This window comes from Haliotis rubra, unplaced genomic scaffold, assembly GCF_003918875.1.
Source record: "Haliotis rubra isolate DU_JTF1 unplaced genomic scaffold, ASM391887v1 Scf20, whole genome shotgun sequence".
NCBI lineage: Eukaryota > Metazoa > Mollusca > Gastropoda > Lepetellida > Haliotidae > Haliotis > Haliotis rubra.
In genome coordinates, this window is record NW_025766003.1 from 2,982,626 (window position 1) to 2,997,276 (window position 14,651).

At 36.7% G+C, this 14,651-nt stretch overlaps 1 long non-coding RNA gene across 1 annotated transcript; it reads left to right on the plus strand.

Annotated features, from left to right (window-relative positions):
- The first annotated feature begins 2,146 nt into the window (after positions 1-2,146).
- On the plus strand, positions 2,147-13,459 carry LOC124275609. The gene is made up of 4 exons (XR_006898319.1): positions 2,147-2,271; positions 12,295-12,319; positions 12,684-12,737; positions 13,381-13,459. It is a non-coding gene; the product is annotated as an uncharacterized LOC124275609 (long non-coding RNA).
- Positions 13,460-14,651: the final 1,192 nt, after the last annotated feature.

Consider the following 14,651-nt stretch of genomic DNA (forward strand, 5'->3'; position numbering starts at 1 on the left):
TGCCCATGTTAAGCGTAGGATATCAAATTAGGTTCAGCCCTTTGTTCCTCTAAACGCCCCCGACCAAATTCAAGATCAGTTTGTAATATATATATCTAAAGTCAACATTACTATGAAATCAAAATTTTACATTAAAATCAACTTTTTCACCAAAGTGAATATTTTTTTAAGAAACCAAATTATCCATCGAAGTCTACATAACGTTACATCAAAATCAACATTTTTCAAAGTGAATATTTTTTTATAAGAAACCAAATTATTCATCCAAGGCTACATAATTTAACAACAAAATCTTGGTAAAATAACTGGGTGGCATTTGTCCTAGGTGGCATTTGTCGGGTGGCTTTTGTCCTAGGTGGCATTTGTCCTAGGTGGCACTTGTCCGGGTTGCTTTTGTCCTAGGTGGCATTTGTCCTAGGTGGCATTTGTCCGGGTGGTTTTTGTCCTAGGTGGTTTTTGTCCTAGGTGGCATTTGTCCTAGGTGGCATTTGTCCTAGGTGGCGTTTGTCCTAGGTGACATTTGTTCGGGTGGCTTTTGTCCTAGGTGGCATTTGTCCTAGGTGGCATTTGTCCTGGTCGCATTTGTCCTAGGTGGCTTTTGTCCTAGGTGGCATTTGTCCTAGGTGGCATTTGTCCGGGTTGCTTTTGTCTTAGGTGGCATTTGTCCTAGGTGGCATTTGTCCGGGTGGCATTTGTCCTATGTGGCTTTTGTCCTATGTGGCTTTTGTCCTAGGTGGCATTTGTCCTAGGTGGCATTTCTCCCGGTGGCATTTGTCCTAGGTGGCATTTGTCCTAGGTGGCATTTGTCCGGGTGGCATTTGTCCTAGGTGGCTTTTGTCCTAGGTGGCATTTGTCCTAGGTGGCATTTGTCCTAGGTGGCATTTGTCCGGGTGGCTTTTGTCCGGGTGGCATTTGTCCTAGGTGGCATTTGTCCGGGTGGCTTTTGTCCGGGTGGCATTTGTCCTAGGTGGCATTTGTCCGGGTGGCTTTTGTCCGGGTGGCATTTGTCCGGGTGGCTTTTGTCCTGCTCCCATATCTATAAGCATTCCAAACTAATATCGAAAATGTACAAAACTCGTCATATTGTCTTGCGTGTGATTTTCATAAACGCCCGTGATGTCAGTTTTCCAAGCGACCGAACTTATACTATGAGGACTACGGTATACATTTGCCCCTGTTGTACATATACTCATGACTAGTCATGAGTAAGCATGTTGAGCTGACAGGAATACAAATATTCACACACAAGGAAACAGATGCATGTGAACGGGGTATCATATATCGATGTTTAAATACACACGATCTGTCTCAACAACGGAGATAATTCTATGCGTATACAACGTTTTGGTGTAAATACTAACACCGTTATCAAACATCACTTCATTTTTTTGCGACGTTCTAAGAACATAATACAAGCTTAATGATATACGGTTCACAGAATAGAAAACTTGGAAAAAATCCATAAATGGATAAATGGTAAGATACAGTGAAGTAGCTTGTAAAATGAATGAATGAATGAATAAATAAAAAAACTGTGCGGCTTTCTTCGGAAACGGAATATCAGTACTAACCACGATAAAGGGTACTGTCCCTTAAAGTAATGTTGAATAATAATTATTTTATGTCAAAGGAGAGATCAGTAAAGAGTAGGCTATACAGAACTATAAAATAGTATCATCTATTCGGAGGGAGTTCTTGCAATAATTTCTGTTAATGACTGTTGCTATTTAAAATGTATTTTGTTTGGTGTGTGATTGGTATATTGAGAATATATATACTCTATATTATTACATTTGTAAAATAACCGTTGGTTATTCATTGTTCTTTGAGAGGCATTTTAGAAGTTGTATAGATGAAGGAAAACCATGTTCTATGGATAGTCAACTTCTTTATTGCAATGAGTGCGACGTTTCGGTGCGTTATCAAGCAATTAAGTGCTTCCTGTACTATTAATTGGTACAGTCATAATAATTCGTAACATATATCCAGTGAACCCTCCTGGACATATTTGTCGGCACTTTCATAACCTGTAAATTAAAAACTGTAAAATGTATTGATCAGATGGCAACACCTGTACTATTTCAAGACAATATTGTACACATTGAGCTACACGGCACGACACATCAGAGTTATCTCCCATGGTGTTGCCCGGATGATTCATTGAGTGCGGTGACATTGTAGGTGCAGGCGTGTGTACTGTTGCTGAGGTGTGTTGTTAAAGAAAAGCAAAGAAACCAACATGGGCAAAGTGAAAGTGCACGTCGTTTACTGGTAATATTCTTGTTTTGTTTCTTATATCAGGGACAGTATGTAAATCTACCTTTTTTTGTCTTTCTACGTTGATGTGTCTCCTCGGATTAGCTTCTATATTTTATCCAACATCTTACCTTTTCGGATGACAGTGTTGATTCTCGTTGTAACGAGGCGCATCGCGTCACCAAAACATTGCAAATACTCGGATGGTAGTTTGATTCTGTTGTCTTTAATAAGTGAGCAACGTGTTTATTTAATTGTTCATACTATAATTGAGAAAACAACGGGTCTTTTTAAACTTCCGAAAAAAGGTTATAGTCTCGTCAAGTAGGGGCGCGTCTTGTTTTTCCTTTGTCATTACCGTACTTAACCTTATATGGGTATGTGCCGTTAATGTCATAGATCAACCATTATCCATACAAACGCTGATTCATGACTCATTAAATTCACGTTTTGCACGAAATGAGCAGGTCAGTGCAGGGTTTCCAGTACTGGTAGTTCCAGTGCAGGTGCTTGAGGTCTACATAAATGCTGATTCATTCACCTTGAATCAATATCTTTACCATGTTTATCAAGAACTGGAAAAGGCGTTCACTGATGGGTCCTTGGCTGGTGATGTGTGGAGGGGTGGTTGTGCAAAAAGTTTTCGGACACTTGATGTAATTTCCATAGACTTACATGTTATTTCAGTGTAGCATAAATAATTTTCATGAAGTGAGTTTAGGATGGATCTTTGAAAAATTTGACTGGCAAATTTGAAAACATCTCTTCTCTGCGCACATAATTTCAGTTCAATTTTCTGACCACTATTTAACTAATGACATCACATTTATCAATTTACGTTCCACAATGCACAATCCAATAGACCGCCATGTTAAAGGAGATCACGGCACTGTACATATCTTGATTAAATTATTGCCATTCGATAAATAAGCAACAGAAAATTAAACAGATATTATGTGATTGTAGGTACGATGATTCTTTACAAATGTGCAAAATTTGACTTGGATCTTACGAAAAGTAAACTCACTTCATGAAAATTATTTATGCTACATGGAAATAACATGTAAGTCTATGGAAATTACGTCAAGTGTCCGAATACCTTTTGCAGGGGTCTGTATGTTCAATCCCCCATTTTTCTGACACCTTACAGCAGCAGGAGAAGTGGCACCGAAACATTGTCACACAAATAGATAAGTAGGTAACCTTTAAAGGTCACATGCAACGTAAAACACAACTTTGTAGATTCTGATACCTTTGGGTATGGACTTACCGAAACAAATAGTTGAAAATGCCAATTCAACTTATAAAGTTGAAAAATAATGCGATGAAAAAAACCGCTCGAAATCGGAGTTCAAACGATTCACTAATTTTCCCCACAGCGCTTGGGGAAAAGTGGTTTCAACAGCTGGGCTGCGCTCATAGCACATGCGCAGTGAAATAGGTTCGCACAGCTTGGAAGGTTGTCCGGATTATAAGGTCGTGAGCAGGAGTAGTCTAATCAAAACAAATAGTAAATAATCTACTCATTACATAAAAGAACCTTGTTAGGATCTAGATCTACTCAGCTATGTGTCAACCAGTGAGGGGTTCGACATTTCAAGACGGAAAACCTTCGCTGGCGGTGAATACCCGGTGAAGGCTTTGGTGTGAGCTATTTTTCTAGTGTTTTGTTGATATTTCACAGGTGAGAGCTTTTTATATGTTATGACAGTAAATTACCGATTTAACTGTTTATATTATTTCATTTGTCTATTTCGCCACACGTTCTTCTTACCGAGTCACTTTCTCATTACGATACTTAAATGTCATTATTTAGTGTTGACAGAATTTCTAACGGTGATATAGAAATGTCGTTGAAAATTCTCTGCAATACCCACCCCTAATTATATGTCATGAATAAGTGATAATTGTGTTTTAATTATGTTTGATTTTTTGGTTGCATGTGACCTTTAAACAATTAGTGAAATGTGAAAGTAAACACCTATAAAAGACTTCGGTCATTCCATTTGTCCCAGTCTAGCATGATGACTTTAGATCTACATGGGAATAGTTTTGTACAGGGAGACACATTTTACTCACGCTCTCATGGAGTGTCCTAATATGAGACAAGCTTTTTGTTTGTACTGTCTGACCTTGTGATCCGCATGACATGCTGCTACATGAGTGAGTTTAGTTTTACTTCTCACTCAGCAATATTCCAGCTGTATGGCGGCGGTTTGTAAATAATCGAGTCTGGACCAGACAGTCCAGTGATCAACTGCATGAGCATCGTACTGTGCTATTTGGATACAATGACGTGTCAACAAGCCTGACCGGTCAATCCCGTTAGTCGCCTCTTGTGACAAGCATGGCTTACTGAAGATCAATTCTAACCCGGATCTTCACGGGTGTGCTGCAACATGTCACTGCAACAAAATACTCAGTTGTTCTGTATAACAGGCTGGGGGGTTTCACTCAGTTTTGCATAGGCAAATAGATACTTTTATTCCTAAAAAAAATCACAAACAAAATTTTGCGATAATGTTTTGGGACTTTCTCAACAAATGCCACAACTGGGCATGTAGAGCAGACTGGTTCGTTATAACCCAAACTATTGAAGGTAATCAAATCCATTGTTCAATTCTACTACAAACATATTTTACAATCTCACAAAATATGTTTTAGAACATGCTTCTAATTAATCAATAACTATGACCAAACATGCAATGAGATGGTACTGTAAGTTCAGTTGCCTCCTATATATATTTGACATTAATCAATGTCAGTAAAAGTGATCGAATGTCTTCGTCACTCCTCTCATCTCTTCATGAAAAAACAAATAATTCACATTTAAGAAGCAAACTTAAAACAGATAGAAACATATAAATAAAACATTGAAGTTGAACCACATTTAGAACACTGCAAGATTTTAAAACACTGTACCCACTTTACTAAGCTAAACTGAGTGATGACAGACTAAAAATTGAACTTGGTAGAAAAAGGTGAGGTTCACCAGTGAAGAAATGTCTCTCTGAGGATGAAGAACACTGATGTCTTGCAGTAAATGTTCAGGAATAAGGCACTCCATATAAAAGTTACCATTAAGGTTGTTACGATTCACTCGCATATTCGGTGAATCGAACCGTAGCCCTTCATGAATTCAATTTGTTATTCGTGGTCTTAAGAACCGAATATTCATGAATATTTACAATTTTTGTAAGGGTGTGTGTTTTACTTGAACCCTATGTCCTTTTTCAAATCGAGATATGCAAGAATGCAATATGTACTAGCCTTCTAGTAGCCAAAGTCATGTTAGTTTGCCAAGGGCGGACATGTTACTGTCAACTATAATTTTTACTTACAAAATTTGAGTGTCATGAGATGACTGGTTATTGCTGAGACAAATTAACACTGTTAACATTGGCATTCAATATTGTGCATCAATCGTTTAACTACAATATTGTATTCGTGAATAATTATTCGTATTCGTTACCTAATATTTGTGATACGTATCATATTCGCAACATAGTGTATTCGTTACAGCCCTAGTTACCATCACAGAATATTTTTGCCTACTTTTAATTTTGTTTACAACTTAATGGACTGAGCAGCATAGAAATAATATGCAAACATATAAATTTGCCAAAGTCATAACAAAATATTTTTATTGATATGTTGAATTGTTTTCCTGACTTTCATATGTATCTATTTTTAGAGTTATAGAATATTTTCACTGTTACAACTTGCAACATTTGTGCAATACAATATCTTGTTTATTGTTCAATTTCTCAATCACCGACTAATATGAAAACATTTTGCTTGTCATGGTCATTAGATTAACAGTGAACCATTGTATTTAATATTATAGATCTTGATCTTACATAAAGAAAGATATATTGTCCTACTGTTACTGAGAAAGTACCTGATGTTACTGCTTTTAAATATCAAGCAAGTTACCATGGTAACTGAGGTAATAAGTGCATGTGAATTTATACCTTTGTAATACAAATACTTCAGTCAATATAGTATATGTCTTCAAATATGAAATTTTAGATGTTATTTTTTTAAGAAACTTTGATCATAGTTGATGACACTACAAAATGCTAAATAGAAAGGAATTTTGTACATTTGATTAAGATTGATGATTTTTTCATGGTTGTGAGAAGAACCTGTACAGCTCTGTTTGATCTAGTGTTATCCAAGACTTTCACTGTCCATTGATTTTTGTCATGGTGATTAGCTGTGGATGGGTAAACAGTTGAGAAGGTATCAGACCAGGGATGTTCTTATTGACAGAAATAGAGAGAAAATCAATGCACACTTAATGTGGTGAGACGCATTGTGTACCATCAACTGATACAACACATGTCTAGCATGTGTAGTTTTCATCCCGACTTTGTGCCTGGAAGCTATTCTCTGTGTCACCATGACCTTAAGTCCCATCTCTTCACCAACTGCCATGCCAATAAGAGCATCATCCAGTATGGTGATAAAATTTGGTGTATGTGGGGTCTGGGTTGTGGATCTCAACATATACATTATATTCTAGTTTTAGCAAGGGTTCTTTTTATGCTTTGATTTCTTATGTATTTTTCATTTTTCTTTCATTTGATTTCTTGTGCAATATATTAAAACATGAACATTGTAACTTATGTATTTGAAATCTCTGAGGTTTTGTAAATTATGTGGGAAGTATGATAACACCTTCTAGCAGCTCACAAGCAACTTGGGTTATCCAGGGTAATAATGTGCTGCTCTTTGATTGTTAGCGCTATGAGCATTCACCCAGTGAATGGAGTAAGCGCATTATAAATGCCCTTATTGTTACTTATTATTATTTGCCAATCCTTTCTGTATTACCAGGCTTAGTTACCACTGAGTGTGTATACCAAGCCCAGCCAACACAACCTGAAAGTATATGATGTTTTGGTTCAAACTATGTTTCTCTGTCAACAGACAAATGCATATGATGTTCCTGTGGTAAAAATCTGTCTTAATTAACTATCATTAGCATTGGAGGGTTTGGAGTGTCTGGAGGGATCACAGGGGTGAAGTTGTTCAAGACAGTATGTGGAATCAGGAGCTTGAATATCTTTTCATGAAGTTTGACCCTGCTAGTGGGTTTCACCAAAGTGGTACGACCCATATCAGGTGGATTTTCACACCATGATAGAACAGAAATTTTGTTCTGAGCGGTCTTTAATTAAACACCCTCTGTCAAGCTACCCTCACTGATGGTGGTCAAGACTAGGCCTGTAAGGCTTGTTGACAGGCACTGCGATGGTATTAAGGAGCATTATGAGGTCCATGGAGCTGCTGAGGACATGTACATTCAGACAACGACAACACTCTCACTTGTCATACGTGTTTGGATTGCCAGTAATAATATGAATCAGTGCTTATAGCATAGACTTCCTAATCAAGATGTATATATTTGGGGAGAAGGAACGTGAAGATACGTTGTTGAAACTCATGTCCAACTTGCACCATAGGTATTTGAGCCAACTTATAACAATGACAGTGATAAATAAAATATGGAGTTATAATTGTGCTTAATAGTAAATATGGAAGTTTCCCTATACTAAGATCCTTGACAAGTTGCTGTTTGATAGCATTTACTGATTGGGACCACTGAAACATGCCACATCTATCCCTTTCAACATTTAGGTTTATGATAAGGAAGAAGTAGCAGGTCAATCTGTTCTTAATCTTTATTAAGTTAAAGTAACTCTTACTTTTCAAACCATTGATGGAATGGATTGATAAATAATATTTCTGTATAACCGTCAGGGCATCTAAACTTCTAAATCCTGTTTTTGTATTCACTGGAGACACTTCTGTCTCACTAAAGCCCTGTCACATTCAAAGCATGTCATTGTAGTCCTGAACAGGCAACACAAACAGACCAGCCAGTCTATTTGAAAAAGAATCATGCACAAACATTTCATTGGAATTGTACTCAATTTACAGTTGATCATATTCTCTGAATAGTCACTCCTGAAAATGCCACACCTAAAATCAACAAAACACACCTGCATACTGAAATCACCATAGCAACCAAGGCCAAGCTGCACAAATTGGTGTCTGTAAGAATGCTGAATCATGCTTACTCCAGTGTCCCAAGCAATCGAAATCTGTAGGTGTGGGTGTGTAGGTATGTTGGCAATGCCCAACATGAATACGATTAAAAGTAATCACTGACTACCAGTGGGAAATATTTGTACCAGCAGGCAATATTGTACCAGCGGACAAAAGCGACTATGATCATGTGAAGTTATTAATAACAGCAATGATTTTTGTGAAGATATGAACATGGTGAATAGGGGTGACTATTGCAGGGGGTAAATACTATAGCGATAGCGATAGTGATAGTCTATTGCAACATATTATGTCTCATTTGAAGTCATTTCCGAAATGAATGTATAGTTTATATGAAATAAAAACAAGTTGAAGTAGTTTCAGTCTCTTTTTATAACTGACAAGAAACTTGAAACCCAGATCAAGTAAACACGTAAAACATAAACATATTATTATTCACAATTTCAAACTCTGAGTCACATGCTGTTTGCTGCCATGTTTAAGAGGATACAGGGGGCGGATAACCCTAAAGCAAAGTGAATGAAACTGATACATCCTGCATTTTGTGCTGCACATTTATCAATGGAAGTCAATTAATAAACTATCGATAGTCACACATACTATCGATGCATCGATACTTTTTCATTTCTACCATCGATTATTTGATATCTGAGACTCGACAATTGCAATCCATCAACAGTTTGTTGTATTGTTACAGTACTAATGGTGAATAACAAAAAAATCAACATGCATTTTACTGTGATACTGTAACAGTTGCTAAGTTAGTCTTTGATCTTGAAGCTGATTTTATGTGTAATTTTTATGTCGGTATGATTTATATTATGAAAGAAAGACACATCCTAAACTTTCTTGTGCCATGGTTACTGATGTACATATTTTGACATAATTCAAAACGACCCCAGTTTTCACCTTCATGGTTGTATAGAGTAAAGATATGCAAGGCATTTAAAATCATGTGTACAAGAGAACAAGCTTATCCACTGAAGGACACAGTTTTCAGGGAGTCAAATCTATCCTTTTATGAATTCATAGTCAAAAGAAATGAATATTTATGAATTGTTGGAAGCAAGAGTGTTTTTTACTTGAAATTGTCTGAAATACATCAAAGTGAAATATGCAAAATGGAAAAAAATACAATCCATACCAGGGGTGGAAATAACTATAAAATTGCTAGTGAACTCTGGTACAGTGGCACATGTAAAATCACTTGCCCTGATAATTTTTCCACTATACCGGCCATTTTCTTGTTGATTTTGTAAATAAACAACATAATTAACATTGGAATATCAACTGGACACCGGTACAGTGTGGTATACAAATTTGCTTGCCCGACAGAAAAAATCACTGGACTAGGGCGTTGGGCAATGGGTTATTTCCACCCCTGCATACTGTGGCTGGTGTCACTTTGCCAAGGCCAGTTGAAGTCCTGTCAGCCAAAACATTAGGCGATAAACAGTAAGTTGTGACGTTGTCATAATAAATTAACTCTGTCAGCATGGCCAAACCGTGTCAGATAATTTATTGGCTATTGTTTCATTGAATGTAATAAATAATACATCAACTGCTGACTCAGTATTATACTCATGAATAGATTTTCATATTCATTACCCATTATTCGTGATACTTATCATTTTTTGCTTCATAGTGTATTCATTGGTACCATCTCTGTCTGATAGTTATTCATGAACATATGCTGAGGATGTAGTTGGAATTATACAGTGTACGATGGACGTTCATATTATGGAAATGATTTTGTTATTTTGTTTCTGCAGCGATGGATAATCTTGTGTGATGTTGGCTTCTGTGTCGGTTGGATGTGCATTGTTCCCATTGAGAATTTAGAAAGTGCCGCCGTGAAAATCACTCTCGAATCATCAATGGAGAAGAAACAAACCAAAATGTCTGATTTTTGTCAAATGTGTTGATTTATCATGTTTATGTTATTAAGTGAATAAAAGTGAATATGAGGTCAGTTCTAGTCGTAGGTAACCATGTCAGCTCTACAGTCTGTCTGAACCGGATTATTTCTTCTGTCCTGACGAGTGCCGGTTTAGACAGCTTCCACTGTAGTTAGAAGCATCTAATGGGCGTGGTGATCAAGCTTGGTGGTTTGTCATAGTAAGTTAGATGGTCAGGGTGTCATGGATTGTCTGGTGTGGGTCTGAGTTAAATACCAAACAAATATAGAAACAAAAAAGTGATGAGATTTGAAATTGCCATGGTAATATTATTTAGAACATACCCGCTACACTATTTTTGGAAGGTTTCCTCAAAGCTTGTTTTAATAATATCATTTCATTGTATGACTTCTCTAACATCTGGGGCGGTGGGGTAGCCTAATGGTTAAAGCGCTCTCTCGTGTGAAGCCAATTCTGGTGTCCCCTGCCGTCATATTGTTGGAATATTGCTAAAAGAGGCGTAAGACTACACTCACTGACGCTCTAGCACCTTCAGTCGTCTGTGTATTTATAATGGTGAAACTTCAGTTGTACTTAGTCCCTGTTTGCAGCATCTGGACTGACTGACTGACTGAGTTTGGTTTTACGCCGCTTTTAGCAATATTCCAGCAGCATCTGGAGCTCACATTACATAATAATATGTCCAACTGACAGGAACAATAGATTTAGAGTTTACACGGAATATGAGTGTGACTTGGGAAATAATTGTTGATTACCAAGGCAGAAATAAACGTTAACCTTTACATGTATCAACCTTTGACGACAATAGAGACGAAGATAACCAGGAAGATGCCCCATCCTGGCTGCATGGATCCTGGGTGATGACAAAACACAGATTGGTTCATTTGTTTGGTCTATTTTCTCCGTTTCAGAGTATAAATTTGACTTGAAATAGCACTACAAAATGATTCAGTGTGTCATAGACTGTGAATCCTTGTCTCTTTGTTATGTTTTACATAACACTATACAAATAGGTGAGTGATATACGATACCTTAACCGACAACTGGCAATCATTTTCTGCATATATCTACTGCAGGATGAGGTGAAAGAAATTCTGTTATGGTTAATTACCACTAACTGGCTACAAAAATCATTTTATTTGTTTATTTTTGTAAAAGCCCTGATAATAACAAAAGGGGGCACCCCCGTACCCTTAACATTGATCACATGTTAATAATGAAAGAATTATGTAAATGATAAGAAAAGCAACATTTATGGATGTCAACTTCTTCATTGTGAATATCACAACGTTTCGTTTCGGAGTGTATGCTTGCTACTTCATCATCTAATGAAGGCGCAAGCACACACTCCGGAACTTTGTGTTATTCACAATAAATATGTTGACATCCATAAATCATGCTGTTCTGATTCGTTCCACTTATAAATGCCCTTCAAAGATATGTAATTGATGTTAAACATTACTGAACAAGCCCCTGCTACCCAAATCCCAACAATTATGGTTCCCATATCAGTGTTGTATATTCAACACAGGTCTTGCAACAACTAATATGAAGAGCATATATATTATGTTCTTTACAGCTGGTACCCAGTTAGGTTCCAGGCCATCCATGCAAATTAAGACTCACCTCCCCGTTAATGCTTTCAAGATTTGTTTGGGATGTTACAAATAGTGAACTCAAAGTATGTACTGTTAATTAAGTCCATTAACCCTGTGTCATTTTCTCATTCACTTTCTCGGCCTTTTATTGTACACCATACTGGCTACCAAACACATTTTTTAGAAGAATCCATTACTATATTTAATGATACTTGCACTTTAAAGAATCAAGCATGTTTGTTTCCCTCATCTGAAGGAAATTGAGTGATGAATATGATAAAAAGTAAGTGTAATAATAATATTGGCAAACAGTTTGTGCAAGACCTTAGGTTGCCCTGAATGAAGAAGCTGGTTGAAAATTCTTGTAATTGTATTTTTATTTCTTTACCAGTGCCACAGAATTGTTTGCTAAACTGATAATATGACTTGATTTTTGTTTCCAGTGGCGCATGAGGTTACGCCCCCAAGGTAAGGAAAGCATATTTGTTTGTTAGCTGGTGAAAGACTCTGGCTTTTGTTTTCCACTCAAAAGGAAGATTTAGAATAGGTGTTTTTTGTTGTAAAATATACATGTTTAATGTTGGGTTTGGAACCTGGAAAAAATGTCATATTGTTTTTCGCAAATTCTATGCTTAGAGAGTCATCTTTTTAAAGTTTTATTTATGAATTTATGCTCACATAAGTTTCTTCCTTGATGTGTAATTTTGTTGTTCTAATAACAAACAAGAACAAAAATATTATGGTGTTCAAGTTTGTAGTAAATATCTTCTAAATGTAAATGTTCACCATACTCACACATGCTGTGCAATGTTTTATTGCTGTTCCCTTTCAGTTCCATAAGCTGGAGACAGAACTTATGGACGAATTTGGGGGCGAAATCGATGTGGTGAGTGTGAATGGCCCCCAAACCCATTCCATGATAATTAGACTTTGCTTAATAACTGGATCAATGGTATAAATTCATTTTATGCATTAATTCAGTGTACCAGTCCCAGTGAAACTCTCCTGGCTAACGTATGTCAAGATTTGTACGTTACTGTGAAGTGTGTTAATCATTAATTAATGTACTTGTGTGATTTGAATTCTTATCAATGACAGAGTAATGACAGTGATATGAAAAAGTGGTCACAGTGACCAAAGAAAACAGTTTGCAGTTTTTCATTCACATAATATTGAATTCATGGCATGAGAATTAAATGCAGTAATATATGAAACAAATAAGATGGAGCTTCACTTCTTTTGTTTTGTTGCTTTGGAGTGAAATATTAAATGTATTATGACAGGCCTGCTTTTTGGCTGTTTTCAGGTTAAAATTTGAAATTTGTTTTGTTATTAATGTTTGAACAGTGCAAAGTAACCTTGGTGACACAATGTGTCACTATTACTAGCCCATATCATGCTGAACAGAGAATGAACCAGAAATGAGATTTTTCTCCCTTTAGCATGTCCTTGTGAACTCCAGTGCAGGTGCCCATTACATGCCACTGCAAGCATTTGATCAGAGATTATACATGTTCTTGATCTTACAGACTTATGAGGCCACACCAACCACCACTGGCAAGTTTGAGGTTACTGTCAATGGCAAGCTTGTGCATTCTAAACTGGTAAGTGTCTTTTCAGCATGGTTAACAAGTCAACCAAGTTGCATTCATTACTCAATGATCATCCAATGATTGGAATCCAATCTATGTGATCTGATTATGATTCTTGAATTGTCAGCTCTAAAATGTGGTCGTGGGTTTTCGGCAAAGTATTGAATTTTCAAGGCCCGTATCCACAAGGTGTCTGTAGCAGCACTACATCATTTGTAAGCCCATGATAAGCTGAATAGTTATGATAGCTGGTAATGCTTTGGGAATCCAGGACTGGCATCACGAAGGGATTTCCTTCCCCATGATACTGGCTCACTGATATAACAGAATTAATGTTCAAAGTCTTAAAGGTCACATAAACCCTAGGGGTAAAAATACATAAATCACTAACTGGCATCGTTATAAATGAAACCCCAACATTAAAACTACTCATTTCGACCTTTAATTGACTTAAATCGACCTTTTTGACAACAGTGCACAATTCTCACCCGCTGAACGAAATTTCAACCAATCAGAGTGGCGACTCTGTGGCGCCATATGAGGAATAGCTTTGAGGGCCGATGCAGAATTCATCTACATTTTAGGGGGTAAATTATCTTGTTTACAGGCTTGTATAAACCTGAAATCGTGACAATTGTTGTGGAAAATGAAAGCTATATGTTCTCACAATCTACTGGCATTTAATTTTGTCTCCTGCTTTGCCTAGTTTCGAGTTACAACTTGTTTTCATAGACGCTTCTGTCACAATTGATTGGTGTCGTTAGGCCCTATTTGTATAATGACTGATCCAAATTGATCCCATTTCTGTGTTTTTTTACCTCGATATTTAATCATGTCATGTAAAAATCTGTTTGTATTCTCAAAACAGTGTCGGCCCATAAGTTTTCACATGCAATACAGCAATTAATACTCCCTTGTTGTAACCCGTGTTAGGTGGTATAAACCTACACATGTTATTTGTCATCATTCACTTGATGGTCAGTTAATGAATTTATAACAGGTATAATTAGTGGTAACACACTTAGATTACCTGACAAAGGTTCCCATTTGGCATTTCTTGTGTCTGGAGTAAATATTCAACATTATAAACATCGATCAAAGGATTAACCGATAACACGCTGATTGATTAATTACTTTTATCTTACACAGCGGATTTGTCAAAAGGTAGTGTTTATGTATGTAGATTTACTAATCTATACTGAATACAC